Genomic DNA, 17,606 nt, shown 5'->3' with positions numbered 1-17,606 from the left:
TTGAACTTCGCCTAAATCCCAGCAGGACAGATAGGCGCATGTGTGCTCAGTCGGGTCCGACTGTTTGCCACGCCGTGGACTGTAGCCCGCCAGGCTCCTCTGTCCAAGGCATTTCCCAGGCAAGAATGCTGGAGTGGGCTTCCATTTCTTTCTCCAAGGAGTCTTCCTGACCCAGCCATGGGATCTGTGTCTCCTGCATTGGCGGGTGGATTCTTTACCACTGAACCACCTGTGAAGCTCAGGAGGACAGGTACAGTTATCGCTAATTTACAAATAAAGACGCTGGGGCTTTGGAGAGTTCACGAATGTCCCCGGGGCTGGAAAGCCAGCAGGCAGCCCAGGCAGGATGCAAAGCCTGGCCTGTCTGGCTGTAGGGCGAAGCTCATCACTGGGGCCAACAAAGCACAGCCTGGGGGCCAAATCTGGACCCACCTGTTTTTTTTTTTTTTTAAATTTATTTATTTTTAATTAAAAGATAATTGCTTCACAATATTGTGTTGGTTTCTGCCATGTATCCAGGTGAATCAGCCAGCCTGTGAGCCAAAATGGTTTACACATTTACAAATGATTGGAAAAAAGAATTAAAAAGAATAACGTTTCATGACACAAGAAAGTTATATAAAATTCGAAGTCAGTGTCCACCGATAAAGTTTTATTGGGACACAGCTCTGCACATTCATTTCTGTGTGGCTGAGGGCTGCTTTCTCCCCCGCAATTGTGTAGTCGAATCACTGTGATGGAGACTGCATGTCCTGCAGAGCCCAGAATATTGACTCTCTGGCCCTTTTGAAAAAAAGCTTGGTGACCTTGCCCTTTGTGACTTTCCCCAATCACGTGATGACTTCTGATCCGTATTACAGTCCTCTTTGGCTTTAATTGGAAGTCGTTAACCTGGACTGGCCGCTCACCCGGGACGCAGCCGGTGCCCTCGGTGCCCGCCCCACAGGAAGCGTCTGAGCTCAGGCCGTGAGACTGGGGGGCCATTGCTCATTTCCGCCGGCTGAGCAGCCGGCTCGTTGGCCCACCGTGAGTCCTCTCCCCTCTGCCGCACTCTCCCTGTGTGCTTTGCGTTTCTTTTATGTTCTCATCTTTCTTTTCGCGCCCCTTGGAGAAACTGATAATTAGTCTTCCCCTGGTCCCTTCATCCTCCACGTCTTTGTCCCACATTTTGCGCAGAAAGCCAATGAACTAAAACCAAGTCGTGCTCCCACGCTGCCGGCTTTTTGGGTTGGTATTGTGACGCAGCTCAGGGCTGCCATCGGGGCTTTTGTGTGGATGAGGACAGGACCCTCCTTCCGTCATCATCCGTCTCACCCGGGCAGGTTATCGCCTCCTGCAAAGGCTGGAGCCATTGTCCCACCTGGCGCTCGTGCTCCGTACTCAGTCGTGTCTGACTCATGGCGACCCCCTGGACTGTAGCCCGCCAGGCTCCCCTGTCCATGGGATTCTCCAGGAAACAATACTGGAGTGGGTTGCCATTTCCTTCTCCAGGGGACCTTCCTGACCCAGGGACTGAAACCGTCTCCTGCGTCGGCTCCGGTGACAGGCAGATGCTTGACCACTGATGCCGCCTGGGAAGCCCGTTTTCTCATATGAGCTTCCCCAAATCTGGGTGGACAGTTGCGTTTCGTGTGTGAGGATCCTGTTGCTTTCAGAGTCGCTGATATTGTGGAGGCTGTGTATTAATATTTATCAGGGAAGGTCCTGGCAAAGGTTCCGGAAATGAGGGAAGGGGACGACGTGAAGGGAGGTAACATGAAGACGGAGTTGCTTTGGATGGATGAGCCCAGATTGTTCATCATCTCCAAAGTGAGGTCTGCTTTAACCCCCTACAAGGAAGTGCTGTCATTCCTGTGATCCAAGATGGTAGCATCTCTGTGGAGGCTTTCATATTCCAGATAACTGTGCTCAGCAATGAACATATCTCATTCTCACCTCAGCAGGGCCTGATGTGATGATGCCCCATTTTTTATATGAGCAACTGAGGCCAGAGGTTAAATGTCACGGTTGACTGTGACAGAGCAGAGCTTTAATCACGGTCTGTGTGACCCCAGCACTTGATTTCCTGGCTCCTCCACTTGAGAGGCCACTCCATCATAAACGTCTGAACCCATTACCTGGAAGGCACGGTTGCAGACAGAGAGCATGGATGGGTTCCGGGGGAACTTGTGCACACCAGAGTCACGTGTTGTTAGGAGGGGCTGACCGGTGTCTCCCTGTGGATAGGTTCCTTTTGAGATGTTCCTTTAAGCCTAAAATATTGAGTCTGGCTCATCCTGAGAGTTCAGGTGGAATTCCAAGTACAAACTGCCCACTGGTTAAAGGAGGCTGTACACTGGTGTGTACAGACCAGTAGACAGAAATTTGTCGCGCATCAGTAATGAACGGTGATTCCGTTACCTGTCTTCGAGTCTGTAACTAAGCAGATCTAAACCTTATGTGTTTCCGTGCACATCCAAGTGAAATTGCTTTAAAACAGTGAGCAGAACACAGCCCGTTTGGCAGCACACCTCAGCAGAGGAATAATGCCCTGTTGGGTTAGTGATTTCCTCTTGGTTGTGTCTATGTAAATGGGACAAGTGCAGTTTCCTTGAAACTGTGAATGAACCTGCATCTTCCCTGTTTTCCTTTTCTACCGGAAGGTGTGGAAGAAACCAGAATTAACTCATTTTTTCTGTGGTTGAAGAGGCAGGTGTGAATCTTCTTTCAAGGCAATGAATTCTCTCCCAGCTTTCTCTCCTCTCAGAGCAGAAACTGAGGTTCCAGCCGCTTCCTGTGGTCCCCCGAGGAAGCCCTGGGGGTGGATGGCGGGGTGTTCAGGGACAAGGTATTCATTCCGTTCCTCTGTCCCCCCTCCTCCAGCCCCGCATGGGAAGGATGAGTCAGAGATAAGAGTGAAGCAAGAACCTGGAGAACCAGTAGGAGCAGAATGGCTCAGACCTGCAGCTCCTAAGTCCTACTAAATTTATAGATCAGTCTAACTGGAACTGACTTCTTTACTGCAAGTTTAAGCCTTTTATCCCAAGATAAATGTGTGATTTATTTAAGTTTTCCTTTATGTACCTCAATAGAAATAGAACATTTTCTCCCAGATGAGTCTGCTGGTTTCTAGTTAAACATATTCCTAGGTATTAAAAAAAAAAAAACAAAAAACTTTGTATTGCTACTGTTAACATATCTAGAGGTATATTTATCAATAATGATAATATTAGTTGCTCAGTTGTGTCTGACTCTTTGTGACGCCATGAACTATAGCCCACCAGGCTCCTCTATCCATGGAATTCTCCAGGCAGGAATAGTGGAGTGGGTTGTCCTTCCCTTCTCCATGGGATCTTCCTGACCCAGGGATTGAACCCAGGTCTCCTGCATTGCAGGGAGAATCTTTACTGTCTGAGCCACCTGGGAAGCCATATTTATCAATATCTATCTATATATAGTGATATACAGAGTGATATTTAAAATATATAATATATAAACAAATGCATGAAAGTGAAAAGTGAAAGTGAAGTCGCTCACTCGTGTCCGACTCCTAGCGACCCCATGGACTGCAGCCCACCAGGCCCCTCTGTCCATGGGATTTTCCCGGCAAGAGTACTGGAGTGGGGTGCCATTGCCTTCTCCAATCTATATATAGCGATATACTGAGTGATCTTTAAAATATATAATATATAAGCAAATAACTTAAAAAACACTCTATTTTATATTGGAGTATCGCCAATTAACAGTAGTTTATCGGCTATGAATTATAGTCAATAGTTTCTGGTGGACAGCAAAGTAACTCAGTTGTACGTTTACATGTATCCCTTCTCCCCCAAACTCCCCTCCCATCCAGGCTGTCACGTAACACTGAGCAGAGCTCCCTGAGCTGTGCAGTAGGTCCTCGTTGGTTATCCGTTTTAAATGAAGCGGCTAAACAGGGACCATTTTGACAGTTATGTTCAAGGTACCATGCTGGGGGGAACTGGACAGAAATGTGCTCTGCTCTGTTTCGTAACTCACTAGGGGCCTTGAAGAATCAACTTGATCTTACCTTCCATTTCCTGACCTGCTGAATGGAGACTGACACTCACTGCACTTATAAAACTTTAGCAAGATGGGGCTTCCCTGGTGGTCCAGCAGCTAAGACTCTGAGCTCTTAGTACAGGGGGCCCGGGCTGGGGAACTGGATCCCACATGCCACAACGAAAGGTTCTGCATGCCTCAACTAAGGCCTGGAGAAATAAATCAATATTTTTTAAAAAGATAATAATTGTAAGGTACTTAAAACAGTGCCTGGTACGTAGTACTGCTAAGTCTGCTAAGTTGCTTCAGTCGTGTCCGACTGTGCGACCCCATAGACGGCAGCCCACCAGGCACCCCCGTCCCTGGGATTCTCCAGGCAAGAACACTGGAGTGGGCTGCCATTTCCTTCTCCAATGCAGGAAAGTGAAAAGTGAAAGTGAAGTCGCTCAATCGTGTCTGACTCTTAGCGACCCCATGGACTGCAGCCCACCAGGCTCCTCCATCCATGGGATTTTCCAGGCAAGAGTACTGGAGTGGGGTGCCATTGCCTTCTCCGGGTACATAGTAAGCACTCAATAAATCATAGCTATTAAAAAAAAATTAAGCAAGGCTATGTGTGTAATGTGCTTTGGGCAGTGCTTGGCATTTGTTTATTTATACAGTATTTATTGAGACCCCTGCTGGGTTTGAGACATTGGGTTATAGTAAGCTCACTATAAACATAACCCTCTTTCTCTCTCTCCATCTCCTTAAGGAGCTTATAGTTTAGTCAGAGGTAAGATCGCAGAGAAATGTATAGAATACAAGCTAGAATCTTAGATATGCTTAGAATAGACACTCGATTAGAAAGCCTTACAGATGAGGAGGAGATCAGGAGAATTTTCACCATGAGTGTATTAGTATCAATCAAATTTTTACAGTCGATGAGAAAGTCATGACCAACCTAGACAGCATATTAAAAAGCAGAGATGTCACTTTGCTGACCAAGGTCTATATTGTCGAAGCTATGGTTTTTCCAGTAGTCATCTATGGATGTGAGAGTTGGACCATAAAGAAGGCTGAGCCCCAAAGAAATGATGTTTTTGAACTGAGGTCTTGGGGAAGACTCTTGAGAGTCCCTTGGACAGCAAGGAGATCCAACCAGTCCATCCTAAAGGAAATCAGTCCTGAATAGTCATTGGAAGGACTGATGCTGAAGCTGAAACCCCAATACTTTTGCCACCTGATATGAAGAGCCAACTCATTGGAAAAGACCCTGATGCTGGGAAAGATTGAAGAAAAAGGAGAAGGGGGCGACAGAGGATGAGATGGTATCACCGGCTCAATGGACACGAATTTGGGCAAACTCCAGAAGATCATGGGGGCTTCCCTGTAGCTGAGACAGTGAAGAATCTGCCTACAATGCAGGAGACCTGGGTTTGATCCCCAGGCGGGGAAGATCCCCGAGAAGGAAATGGGAACCCACTCCAGTATTCTTGCCTGGGAAATCCCATGGACAGAGGAGCCTGGCAGGCCTTGAAAAGAGTCCATGGGATCACAAAGAGTTGGACATGACTTAGTGACTGAACAACAAGAAACACAAGCAGAACAATTTCTTAGAAGAATGAAAAATGAGAAGATGGCCTTAGGAAAATCTCCGGAGTTTCGAAGACCTTATGTGTGTTTTCTAAGAACTTCCTTTTTCTGCTTACCTCAATCCTGTACTTACTACTTATGATCACACTAGGTTAACAAGCAAAACGTGTCCTATGTCATACTTTTAGGTGTTTTTTTTTTTTTTTGGATTGTGGAAACTCCAGGAAACCTAGAGGTTAATAGTTAAACAAGTATATCATATCAGCTGGGTTTATGGGCACAGTGTAATTATATAAGCAAGCTGTTGGTTCAATAATCAACGTCTTGCTAGGTCACAGAATACTTTCCAGAGCATGACCGCAGCTGCAGTTTCATTCTTTCATAACCTGCCAACCTGCCTTTTCCATTTCAGTCCCTTCTGCCTCTTCTAGAATCATCTGAAGGCAGTTGAAAAGAAGGAAAAACCGTCCTTCTGAATTCTCCTTTTACTTTTGAAAAGTGAAAGTGTTAGTCGCTCAGTCATGTCTGACTCTTTGTGACCCCCTGGACTGTAGCCTGCCAGGCTCCTCTGACCATGGAATTCTCCAGGCAAGAATACTGGGGTGGGTTGCCATTCTGTTCTCCAGGGAATCTTCCCGACCCGGGGATCGAACCCTTTTTTCCTACACTGGCAGGGAGGTTCTTTACTACTGAGCCCCCAGAGATGCCCCCTTTTACTCTGACCTGAGGAGAAATGCTCTAGAAAGTTCTTTGTTTTACCAAACTTACTTTCTCAAGCCTGATACCAGGGGGCTGGCCAGGGAGTTCATACATTTTTGTGTGTTTTTTTAATTTCAGGAAAATTCCATGTAAAAGAGAAATATATTTTAATACAGTTGGCATTTCCATACAATTGTTAGATTATATTCTTTTTTTTCTTTCATTATCTTGGTTTGACAAACACAGTGGCCTATAGCTCTGGAATTCACAATAGACTATTTCTCGGTGTAATAAGCACTGAGTCACCTTCTTGCTCCCAGTGACTTCAGTCAACTCAGGGTCTGTGGAGTGGATTAGGTGGGTGGGTTGGTCACTGCCCCCCCTGCCCGCCCCCCAGTCTGAGTCAGGAAAGCCGTGGGGCGGTTTGTGCGTCCTCACCTTGCTGAGCAGTTAAAGAGACCACGTGACCCAACCAGGGGGATAGTACCTGCCAGGCCTGTGACCTCCTACAGGTGGCTTGCCAAGTCTCCGTGCTTGGGACTTTGATCCTGAGTAAGCTTCTAGTTTTATAGATAAAGAAGGGGGAAAATGTAGATTTAATTCTGAAATTGATTTAAGAATGAGATGGAAGTTTGGCTATGTCAGGGTTGTTATTTTTCAGTCGTGAAGTCGTGTCCAACTCTTTTGAAACCCTGAGGACTGTAGCCTGCCAGACTTCTGTGTCCATGGGGTTTCCTGGGCAAGGATACTGGAGTGGGTTGCCATTTCTTCCTCCCGGGGATCTTCCCAATATAGGGATGGGACCTTCATCTCCTGCATTGGCAGGCAGGTTCTTTACCTCTGAGCCATCTGGGAAGTCCACGTTGAGGTTAGGATGACGTTTTTCAAGTCACATTTCAGTCTTTCTTTTCTGATGTGACATGTCTAAAGATAAGACCTCAGATGGATGAGACTGCCTGTGGGAGGCCGAGGGCCAGATATTGGTATTTCATGGTTGACTTTAGCACGCATTATTGAAGAATTATATAAATAATCTGCAGCCTGCCTTGGACTCGGTGACTACAAAGTCAGCTAGATTTCCATCTCTGCCTTCAAGAAGCTCACTGACTGGGGGGATGTGTCTGTCTGCATGGGCTGCTGTAATGGAGTATGGTTGACGGGGTGACTTGCACAACAGAAACGCATTGTCTCTTGGTTCTGGGGGCGGGAAGTCTGAGATTCAGGTGTCAGCAGGGTAGGTTCCTTCTGAGAACTAACCAGGGAGCGTCCGCTCCGCGCTGTGCCCCTGGCTTCTGGGGGCTTGCCGGTGACCTTTGGCATTGCTTGGCTCCTAGAAGCATCTCCCAGATCCTTGCCTTCACTGTTGCCTGCCCTTCTCCCATGGAGGTGCCTTTGTCAAATTTCTCGCTTTTACCCACACATCAGTCCTGTTGGGTTGGAAGCTCACCCTAATCCTGTAGGACTCACTTTGATGATATATTGGCTGCGGTTCAGTCGCTTAGCCATGTCCCACTCCTTGCAACCCCAGGGACTGCAGCACGCCAGGCTTCCCTGCCCTTCACCACTCCCGGAGTTTGCTCAAACTCATGTCCACTGATGATATATGCAATCGCCCAATTGCTCTGTAAGAGAAATTCTCCCTTTCTGGGAAGCTGGGCGTTAGGAAGGGGAAGGGCCACAGTTCAGCCCACAGCATGAGAAGATGAGCGTGTCAGCAGGCTAACGCTGCGGCGTGTGACACGCGCTTCCGTTTTGGTACAAGGTGCAGAGGCGGGAGAGGGCACCCCTCCTGGGGGAGAGCCTGTGGGTCTGGGGGGATGTCACCTTGGCAGAACGGAACTTCTGTTTGGCGCTTCTTGTGAGAATCAGCGAGTAAAATGGGAGACGTGCCCTGTGGTCCCCGAGGCCACTACCTGCTGTTCCGTCTGATTTTCTATCGTTAGCGCTTCTAAGCTAGGGGAGTGGGGGGAGGCGTGTGTGAAGTTGGAGCCCACACACGCACGCTGTTGCTGTCTCGATTCCCCAGACTTAAATCGTGTCTGGTGGTGATGACCGGCAGGGTGGCTCTCGTCTCAGGCCCTTGCGTGTGCAGACGTGGAGGTGGGCCTGGGGATGTGGGGCATCTCCTGCTTTGTAACAAATGGTTCCAGTCCTCAGGGAACAAAGCTTAAGAGGGACTGGGAGTGAGTAAGAACCAAGGATCTGCAGTCAGGCAAAGCTTATTTTTAGCAAAGGCCTGTGAGCCTTAAAAAAAGTACTACTCGAGTGTTACCAAGCTCTCCCAATATTGACTGTTAACAAGAAGTCTTTTCAACTTGGGTGTCTGTTTATTCCTGTTAATTGTTGTTTAGTCATGTCTGAATCCGTGTGACCCCACGGACTGTAGCCCGCCAGGCTCCTCTGTCCCTGGGATTCCCCAGGTAAGAACACTGGCGTGGGCTGCCGTGCCATGCTCTAGGGGATCTTCCCCACCCAGGGATTGAACCCGTGTCTCCTGAAGTGGTAGGTAGATTCTTAACCACTGAGCCACCTGGGAAGCTCATTCATGTTAATAGGCAGTTTTATTTTCTTGATGTAGTTCTGAGTATGTTCAGCATAAAATGTTGACTCAGAGTACCAGGACCAGTTTCAGGAAGAGGGGACAGTAAAGGGTGAAATGGTCAGGGTGTGTTAGATGAGGTGGCAAGGGAAGGTCGGGGGAAGGGACTTCCCCAGGTTAGGACAGACGTCCGTCATCTGTCCTTGTGCTGCCATGGGGCACCTTGCTGATGCCGCGGGGCCAGGTGGGCACCCAGAACAAGCCACGGGAAGGTGAGACCTCCCCCAGAGCTGGGTGAAGGGTCTGGGGACAGGTGATCCAACAGAAAGGGGACAGGAGGGCAGGAGGGTGCGGCGGAAAGGTGAGAGGTGATTGACGATGGAAGGGAATACGGAAAAACTCAACAGGGAGGTCAGTTGGGAAGCAGGGATCAGAGAGGGAGGCGCCCTGAGGACCCAGGGCAGAGAAGCCCAGCTCGCCTGTGCGTTTTTGTTGGCTGTCGGTGCTGCCCAGGTGGCGCTAATGGTAAAGAACCCGCCTGCCAAAGCAGGGGATGTGGGCTCGATCTCTGGGTTAGGAAGATCCCCTGGAGGAGGGCATGGCAACACACTCCAGCGTTCTTGCCTGGAGAATCCCGTGGACAGAGGAGCCTGGCGGGCTGCAGTCCGTGGGGCCGCACAGGTTCCGACAGGACCGAAGCGACTGAGCGCGCGCGTGCTGCGGCTGAGCACCGAGCGTCCGCCTCGCCTGCTCCGGCAGCTCCGCAGCAGTCTCGGTCCACCTGGCCGTGCTGTGGTCTTGCCTTCCCGGCGGCCCGTGCAGCCGGGGTGGACGGATACGCGGGAAAGGAGCGCCTGGGCCGCGTCTGCGGCTGGTTGAGAAGGAGCCCGGGATCATCTCCCCGCCGAGCGCCTGCACACGCCCCGACGCATCTCCCCGCCGAGCGCCTGCACACGCCCCGACGCAGGACCAACAGGCTCAGAGGGAAACAGGAAGTGGGGAAGCCCCTGGATGCTCAGGACTCTGGTTCTAGGACTAAAACCAGCCTCCGATTTTCCATCTCCGATCAGGAGGTGAATACGGTCTCATGCGAGCAAGCAGCCCTGACTCCTCGTCATCCGCTTCCGAGGCAGGGACGTCCCTTGCGGTCCAGTGGTTAAGACTCCGTGCTCCCAATGCGGGGGTCGAGGGTTCCATCCCCGGTCAGGGAACTAAGATCCCACTTGCCACGACGTGGTGAACCCAAAAATAGCCATTCCAAGGCAAATCTGGGAATAAGAAATCCAACTTCTGGAGGAAAGTTTCTGCTGCTTCTCTGTTCTGAAAAGGACCACACAGGGCGACTGCAGCTAGGATAATATCGGGGTTGGGGAATTTCTAGCTTTGATCGTGTCCTGCTCTTTTCGACCTAGACAATATCAATCCCATTTATGACACTCCATCCTCAGTAGGGAGTGATTTTTTTGATGCCTACCGTGTGCAAGGGTTTGTAATAAGCACCAAACTTATTAGCACTAATCTTCATAAAAACCCGAGAGCCAGGTAGAATTATCTCCATTTTACAAAGGAGGAAATTGGAACTCATGTTAATAAGTTGCCCAGGATCCTACAGTTAGTGGTTTGCAGTGCTGGGATTTGAGTCTGGTTCACTGAAATTCCACAGTTTTGTGTTTTTCGCTATGTAGCTGCCTTGTGAAAATCCAGTTTTGTGTTTTTCACTATGTAACCACCGTGTGAAAATAGTGAAAAACAGAAACGCACTGTTGCATGATAAGAGGGGAGCTGAAGTCACAGGTGCCCCCCTGATGTAACAGTGACGATGTTCGAGAGCTTCAGTGGAGAGATGCTATGACCCGGGAGGAGCGGGTGCAGAAATACAGGCAGATGATTGCAGGTCTGGATGTGTTTGTGTATTTGTGTGGTTACTTCTACCTCAAATCAAAGAGTCTTTATTAAGGAGGTACCGCCGAGCATGTAGGAACTGAGGAAGGCATTTCTGAGTCCCCTCCTCTGTCTCTCCCTACCTCTGGACCCTCCTTCTGCTTTTTCCCAAGAGCCGTTACCATTTTCCTCTGCAGATGAGGCTTTGGTACCTTATCGATACGCACGGGGTTTAGAAGAGCCGCCAGCCCAGCACCTCTGTCACTTTAGCTGAGTCCCCACCATTTTTTGACTCGTTACCATCTCTGGTCTGAGATCAGACTCTCTGTTTTGCCAAAGGAAAAAAAAAATTCCGACAATGAGCAGCTGGATCTGAGCCAGGTGTTCTTGTGCACGAGAGGAGCGTGAGGAGTAGACACAGGGCCCGCTGCCCACGAGGTAGGGACGCAAGTGAGACGCCTGCACTGACATCATACGGCAGGAAATACACGAGCGAATGAAAACAGTGAATACAGCTGCTTAGCCTAAAACGCGAGTGATGCTTTGACAGTAGTGTGACCTGTGGCAGTTTACATTTGGGTGATATTTTTAAAACGTGCATGGTATGAATAATGGAGAATTTGGTCATTAAGGAAGGAGCTGTGTCTATTGACATTCGCTTATATTGTCTATGGTGGGAAAGGCTCAGACCGTATATGCTATCCCTTGTGCTGTTGCTGCCTGCCTTTATAAGGAGCCCAAGTGAGCAGTAAAAAGAACAATAATACCATCTGGTGCTACTGAGTCGATGCCCTTGAACTGATAAACGGCACAGAAAAGGCGCCGCGATGCTCTCCAGTGGCCGAGAGGGAAATACAAGGTTAACTTTCCGCTGTTGAGACAGTTGGGCAAGAGTATGTGGACAGGGTCTGGGCGGTAGAGAGACACCGGAGGAACGTGAAGAGTTTAGAACCACGGTGTTCACGCCGAGTCGGGGCCCCAGAAGCCACCCAACCGAGCGCTTCCCTTTGTGCGGCTCTTCAGTCGCTCAGTCCTGTCCGACTGTCTGTGACCCCGTGGACCGCGGCTCGCCAGGCTTCCCTGCCCTCACTGTCTCCTGGAGTTCGCTTAGACTCATGTCCACTGGGTCGGCGATGCCATCTCACCCACTCCCACCTCCTTCCCCTCTTGCCTTCAGTCTTTCCCAACATCAGGATCTTTTCCAATGAATCCAAAGTACTGGAGCTTCAGCTTCAGCATCAGTCCTTCCAATGTATATTCAGGGCTGATTTCCTTTCGGATGGACTGGTTTCATCTCCTTGCAGTCCAAGGGACTCTCAAGAGTCTTCTCCAGCACCATGATTCAAAAGAATGAATTCTTTGGCACTCAGCCTTCTTTGTGATCCAACTCTCACGTCTGTACATGACTACTGGAAAAACCATAGCTTTGACAGTATGGATGTTTGTCAGCAAAGTGATATCTCTGCTTTTTAATATGCTGTCTCCGTTTGTCATAGCTTTTCTTCCAAGGAGCAAGCGACTTTTAATTTCATGGCTGTAGTCACCATCTGCAGCCCAAGAATATAAAATCTGTCACTGTTTCTACTTTTCCCCCCATCTATTTGCCGTGAAGTGATGGGACTGGATGCCATGATCTTAGTGTTTTGAATGTTGAGTTTTAAGCCAGTTTTTTCACTTTCCTCTTTCACCCTCATCAGGAGGCTGTTTAGTTCCTCTTCTCTTTATAGATGAGGCAATTATGATCCAGAGGGTTAGGTCATTGGGAAATCCAAGGTCATAGTGTATTAGGTCAGGAAGACAGGTCTCCTGACTCTCACGTGGGCTGTTGTTAGCATCCTGGGTGCATCTTGGTGCTAAGCCAACCCGTGCCTCTCTGGAGAGCCCTTACATTCATCCCATAAAGACAGAAACTGACTCCTGAGTCCTAAAGATTAAAAATACATCAGAGTACCAGGCCCAGAAGTCAGTTCAGTTCAGTTCAGTCGCTCAGTCGTGTCCGACTCTTTGTGACCCCATGAATCGCAGCACGCCAGGCCTCCCTGTCCATCACCAACTCCCGGAGTTCACTCAAACTCATGTCCATCGAGTCGGTGATGCCATCCAGCCATCTCATCCTCGGTCGTCCCCTTCTCCTGCCCCCAATCCCTCCCAGCATCAGAGTCTTTTCCAATGAGTCAACTCTTCGCATGAGGTGGCCAAAGTACTGGAGTTTCAGCTTCAGCATCATTCCCTTCCAAAGAAATCCCAGGGCTGGTCTCCTTCAGAAAGGACCCCTGCTAATATCATTGGTGATCAGATGACGGATGAGTCTGTTCAGTCCTGCACACAGTCATTCATCCGTCCATTCATGCCCTGACCACGTGTTAGATGCTTCTTGGTGTGGCTCACGGCCCCCGGGAAGGTGCAGAGAGGCGATTCCAACTTGAAAGAAGCTCACGTTCTAATGAGGGGCGTACGTGAGTACTGACATTTGTGACTTAACAAGAGCGCAAAGAAAGGCTGGGCTTCCCAGGCGGCAGTGGCGAAGGACCCGCTTGCCAGCGCAGGAGATGCAAGAGACAGGCGCTCCATCCCCGGGTCAGGGAGAGCCCCTGGCGGGGGGACAGCAGCCCGCTGCAGTGCTCTTGCCTGGGAAATCCCGTGATTTCCCTTCGCATCCCTTGAAGTCCCGTGAGAGGAGCCTGGCGGGCTACAGTGCACAGGGTCGCAAAGAGTGAGACACAACTGGGCGTGTGCAAGCAGGAAGGCCGAGCGACTGCTTGGATCTTGGAGAGGGACCGGGAGACCTGGAGAGTGGGCGGGGGCAGGGAGTCCAGGCAGACCAGCTCTGGGCTGGGGGCCGTGTGTGCACGCATGAGTGTCTGAGAAGTCCTGAAGTCGTGTGTGCCCACGGTGTCGGGGGTCCTCCGGCAGGGCAGGGAGGCGAGGCAGGGGAAAAGGCAGGGCCATGGGAGGGGAGACCGTGCGCCTCATTCGTGGCCAGGCTCCAGTCTGCAGCACGAAATTCTCCCGAGATGGGCTTTCTTTCAGCAGCTAGATGAATATAGTTTTGTATCTTAGACTCAGCGCTGAATCTCTGTCCCTTGGCAACAGGTTTTGTTAATATTCGGAGCCGGGTTTAAAGTGAAGAGCCAAACTGGCAATGAAGTGCCTTCCTTTGGCAAGTCTGCAACTAACTTTATCAGTAGGGGGAAAAAAAAGATATCAAGTTTTATGGGAAAGCGTTTGCAAGGGTTGATTAGTATTGGTGGTTTTCTTTCCCTCCCATCTGATGACTCAACTCATAGTTCACAGTGACGTTTAGTTGGCAGTTGGCCAGGTCTTGCTCGCCCGGAGGCCTGATGATAAGGTTTTCATTCATGGGGGCAGGTCTCCCACCCTGCTTCTTCTGGTTTTTAGCTAGGGAGCTTGACGTTCCTGCCTGCTAAGCCCCTGGGGAGATGGTAGGCTTACTCTGTTGGCTTTTCTGGCTGAGGGCAGGCAAGCCCTACTCACAGATGAGGGCCTCTTACTGAGCAGAGACTGCAGCCTGAGTGCTCGAGCCTGTGGTTCTAACTGTCCAAACCTTTGGAAGCGAGTCCTGGTCTCTGCAAAAGTCAGACTGCTCTGTGATTCCCAGCTGCCTACCAAGGAGTGCGATGGGGACTCTTCCCTGGGGGTCCGTGGCTGAGACTCCGAGCTCCCAAGGCAGGGGGCCCAGGTTCAGTCCCTGGTCAGGGAACTAGATTGCACAAGCCGCAGGTAAGACTGATAACAGCCACATAAATGTGCTTTTAAAAACGGTGCAAGAGGGAGCGCCTCGGTGAAGAAGAAGTGCAAAACCAAACCTGAGGTGGTTTCTTCCAAACTTCACGAGCAGTTAATATTATTTTTGTGTCGTTTTCAACTTTCTTTTTTTTTTAACTCAAAATTTCCAAAGCATGTATCCACAGTGTTGCAAAGTTCCTAGGAACAAACTTAGCAACACATCAGAGAAAAAAACAGTTAACCAGGTTCTGTAATTTCCACCGGATTTGTAATCTCATCTATTTCATCTTCCCTCCTTGGGCCTTGGTTTCCTCTTGTAAATAGGTGGTCATTAAATTCTGTTGTTTTAAAGACATGCTTAAGTTGATTGGGAAGATACATTAAAGTTAGAACATGTAGAGAATACAGAGAGACAGTGATGAAATTGAGACAGATGAATCCTAGTGGATGAACGATTTCAGACATTTCCCCCTTCCTGTACTGCATTTGGGTTCCAGGAAATCACCCATGCTTTCATTGTTTTTGGTGGAAGTTTGGAAGAAATTAACTACTTAAATCATACTCTAATAGTAACCTGATTTTATGTATAACTGCACTCTTGTTTGTTTTCCAAAATACACTTATCCATTTTAAACCCCTCTAAGAATCAAAGATAAACATGACCTTGCAATTTCACTTCTGGGCATATATCTGGAGAAAACTAATTCAAAAAGATACATGCACCCCCTATGTTCATAGCAGCACTATTGAAAATAACCAAGACATGGAAGCAACCTGTGTCCCTCAACAGATGCACGGATAAAGAAGATGTGTTACGTGTATACAGGGGAATATTGCTCAGCCATAAAAAAGGATGAAGCAATGCCATTTGCAGCAATATGCATGGACTTATAGATTATCATACTAAGTGAAGTAAGCCAGATAAAGACAAACACAATATGATATCACTTGTGTGGAATCTGAAATAATGATACAAGTGAACTGTTGAGCGAAACAGAACAGACTCACCGACTTAGGAAATAAACTTATGCCTACCAAAGAGGAAGGACAGAGGGAGGGATGAATTAGGACTTTGGGCTTAACATATACACCCTGCTGCTGCTGCTGAGTCGCTTCAGTCGTGTCTGACTCTGTGCGACCCCATAGACGGCAGCCCACCAGGCTCCTCCATCCCTGGGATTTCTCCAGGCAAAAACACTGGAGTGGGGGTTGCAATTTCCTTCTCCAATGCATGAAAATGGAAAGTGAAAGTGAAGTCGCTCAGTCGTATCCGACTCTTTGTGACCCCATGGACTGTACCCTACCAGGCTCCTCCGTCCATGGGATTTTCTAGGCAAGAGTACTGGAGTGGGTTGTCATTTCCTTCTCCAATATATACACTAGTATTTATAAAATATATTAACAACGAGGACTTGCTGTGTAGCACAGGGAACTATATTCACTGTCTTGTAATAACCTATAATGGAAAAGAATATGAAAAAAGATATATGTGTGTGTGTGTGTATATGTAAGGTGGTCTGGTATTCACATCTCTTACATACTTTATGTATCTTATTTATATATATAACTGCATCACTATGTTGAACGCCAGAAGCTAATACAACATTGTCAGTTAAAAAAAAAAAGAAAAAAGCTGAATAGTGGAGATTGAGGAGGAGTTTGTTCTTTAAGTAAGTTGTAGATGCAAAATTCCGTGACCAAGAAAGCTAAGGAAGTCTTTTTTAATAAATAGGACAGATTCACCTTTATGGGTTGTTTTAGGCCTGAGGTTCCTAAAAGTTAAATTAAGAAAAAAAAAACTGAAAATACTTCAATCATTTGGAAATGATTTAAAGGCAAAAAATACACAGGCTGCCAGCAGTATATCGTTAGAGGGCAAACGCTTGAAAAGAAGTACAGCCGTCACACTTCTCTGTCCTCTGCAGAGACTTAGTCTTGGAAAGATAGCAAGTTTGGAAATTAACAGATCTCGCTTGCTCCTTGTAAGAAAAGCTATGACAAACCTAAACAGCATATTAAAAAGCAGAGGCATCAGTTTGCTGACAAAAGTCCATATTGTCAAAGCTAAGGTTTTTCCACTAGTCAGATGTGAGTGTTGGACCACAAAGAAGGCTGAGTGGCAAAGAACTGATGCTTTTGAGCTGTGGTGTTGGAGAAGATTCTTGAGAGTCCCTTGAACAGCAAGGAGATCCAACCAGTCCATTCTAAAGGAAATCCACCCTGACTATTCATTGAAAGGACTGATGCTGAAGCTGAAGCTCCAATATTATGGTCACCTGATATGAAGAGCTGACTCATTTGAAAAGACCCTGATGCTGGGAAAGATTGAGGGCAGGAGGAAAAGGGGGCGACAGAGGATGAGATGGTTGGATGGCATCACCGACTCAATGGCCACGAATTTGAGCAAGCTCTGGGAGATGGTGACGGACAGGGAAGCCTGGTGTGCTGCGGTGCATGGGGTCGCAAAGCACTGGACACAACTTAGTGGCTGAATGACATTTAAATTTCATTCTTTTTCCGTGGAGCTTCTGCCACCAACTCCACCAGCTCCCCTCCCCTCAAGAGCACAGTCATGTGGTTCTCTTGATTCAAAGAACATTTCTTCCTTTTTCTCACTGTTAAATATGCTACAGGCAGATTTTAATGATAATGAAGAAATACTGTCTTTTAAAAAATTGTATAATAAGGACTCCATGTTAATATTCTGTGTATGTATATGTATAAATATATATATATTTAAATTGACTCTTGGCTTTGGTTAATTATAGACTGGAAAGAACTGTAAGGAAGACTTTTCTATCTTGTTTACTGGCTTATCTTTAGAGCCATGCTCAGTGCCTGACTTGTGTGTGCTAAGTCGCTTCACTTGTGTCTGACTCTGTGCGACCCCACGAACTGTAGCCCGCCAGGCTCCTCTGTCCACGGGATTCTGCAGGCAAGGATACTGGAGTGGGCTGCCATGCCCTCCAACAGGGCATCTTCCCGACCCAAGGATGGAACCCGAGTCTCTTATGTCTCCTGCACTGACGGGCAGGTTCTTTACCACCAGCGCCTCCCAGGAAGCCTCAGAGCCAGGCTTATAGAAGGAGCTTAACAAGTACTGATTGAGTAAGCTATGGATTAGCAATAGGCAGAGTTAGCCTTTGGCAAGCTGGTAAGGTGG

General features: G+C 48.3%; 1 protein-coding gene across 2 annotated transcripts in view; it reads left to right on the top strand.

Moving 5' to 3' along the window:
- MAP2K6 (mitogen-activated protein kinase kinase 6) overlaps positions 1–17,606 on the top strand; it is a 109,068-nt gene that overhangs the window by 7,512 nt on the left and 83,950 nt on the right. Inside the window, exon 1 of one of the 2 annotated variants that reach the window (XM_018063913.1) lies at positions 939–1,026. The exons of the other annotated variant lie outside the window; for it this stretch is intronic. The gene's annotated coding sequence lies outside the window, so the exon portion shown is untranslated. Of the gene's footprint in view, positions 1–938; positions 1,027–17,606 lie in introns of those variants that run through there. 2 annotated transcript variants of the gene reach the window in all.

This window comes from Capra hircus, chromosome 19 (assembly GCF_001704415.2).
Source record: "Capra hircus breed San Clemente chromosome 19, ASM170441v1, whole genome shotgun sequence".
Classification (NCBI taxonomy): Eukaryota; Metazoa; Chordata; class Mammalia; order Artiodactyla; family Bovidae; genus Capra; species Capra hircus.
This window is presented reverse-complemented; position numbering and strand designations above follow the sequence as displayed.